We start from the raw sequence: 1849 nt of genomic DNA, 5'->3' as shown, positions 1-1849 counted from the left end.
GACCACCCTAAAGGGGCCTTAAACAACTTCTAAACAGGCTCAAAGGGGCAAAATGAACCCTGGACCACCCTAAAGGGGCCTTAAACAACTTCTAAACAGGCCCAAAGGGGCAAAACGAACCCTGGACCACCCTAAAGGGGCCTTAAACAACTTCTAAACAGTCTCAAAGGGGCAAAACGAACCCTGGACCACCCTAAGGGGGCCTTAAACAACTTCGAAACAGGCTCAAAGGGGCAAAACGAACCCTGGACCACCCTAAAGGGGCCTTAAACAACTTCTAAACAGGCCCAAAGGGGCAAAACGAACCCTGGAGCACCCTAAAGGGGCCTTAAACAACTTCTAAACAGGCTCAAAGGGGCAAAATGAACCCTGGACCACCCTAAGGGGGCCTTAAACAACTTCTAAACAGGCCCAAAGGGGCAAAACGAACCCTGGACCACCCTAAAGGGGCCTTAAACAACTTCTAAACAGGCTCAAAGGGGCAAAACGAACCCTGGACCACCCTAAAGGGGCCTTAAACAACTTCTAAACAGGCCCAAAGGGGCAAAACGAACCCTGGACCACCCTAAAGGGGCCTTAAACAACTTCTAAACAGGCTCAAAGGGGCAAAACGAACCCTGGACCACCCTAAAGGGGCCTTAAACAACTTCTAAACAGGCTCAAAGGGGCAAAACGAACCCTGGAGCACCCTAAAGGGGCCTTAAACAACTTCTAAACAGGCCCAAAGGGGCAAAACGAACCCTGGAGCACCATAAAGGGGCCTTAAACAACTTCTAAACAGGCTCAAAGGGGCAAAACGAACCCTGGACCACCCTAAAGGGGCCTTAAACAACTTCTAAACAGGCTCAAAGGGGCAAAACGAACCCTGGACCACCCTAAGGGGGCCTTAAACAACTTCTAAACAGGCCCAAAGGGGGCAAAACGAACCCTGGACCACCCTAAAGGGGCCTTAAACAACTTCTAAACAGGCTCAAAGGGGCAAAACGAACCCTGGACCACCCTAAAGGGGCCTTAAACAACTTCTAAACAGGCCCAAAGGGGGAACACGAACCCTGGACCACCCTAAAGGGGCCCCAAACAACTTCTAAACAGGCTCAAAGGGGCAAAACGAACCCTGGAGCACCCTAAAGGGGCCTTAAACAACTTCTAAACAGGCCCAAAGGGGCAAAACGAACCCTGGACCACCCTAAAGGGGCCTTAAACAACTTCTAAACAGTCTCAAAGGGGCAAAATGAACCCTGGACCACCCTAAGGGGGCCTTAAACAACTTCGAAACAGGCTCAAAGGGGCAAAACGAACCCTGGACCACCCTAAAGGGGCCTTAAACAACTTCTAAACAGGCTCAAAGGGGCAAAACAAACCCTGGACCACCCTAAAGGGGCCTTAAACAACTTCTAAACAGGCCCAAAGGGGCAAAACGAACCCTGGACCACCCTAAAGGGGCCTTAAACAACTTCTAAACAGGCTCAAAGGGGCAAAACGAACCCTGGAGCACCCTAAAGGGGCCTTAAACAACTTCTAAACAGGCCCAAAGGGGCAAAATGAACCCTGGACCACCCTAAGGGGGCCTTAAACAACTTCTAAACAGGCCCAAAGGGGCAAAACGAACCCTGGACCACCCTAAAGGGGCCTTAAACAACTTCTAAACAGGCTCAAAGGGGCAAAATGAACCCTGGACCACCCTAAAGGGGCCTTAAACAACTTCTAAACAGGCCCAAAGGGGCAAAACGAACCCTGGACCACCCTAAAGGGGCCCCAAACAACTTCTAAACAGGCTCAAAGGGGCAAAACGAACCCTGGACCACCCTAAGGGGGCCTTAAACAACTTCTAAACAGGGTCAAAGGGGCA

Source organism: Anolis carolinensis, unplaced genomic scaffold (assembly GCF_035594765.1).
Source record: "Anolis carolinensis isolate JA03-04 unplaced genomic scaffold, rAnoCar3.1.pri scaffold_7, whole genome shotgun sequence".
Taxonomy (NCBI): Eukaryota; Metazoa; Chordata; class Lepidosauria; order Squamata; family Dactyloidae; genus Anolis; species Anolis carolinensis.
This window is presented reverse-complemented; position numbering follows the sequence as displayed.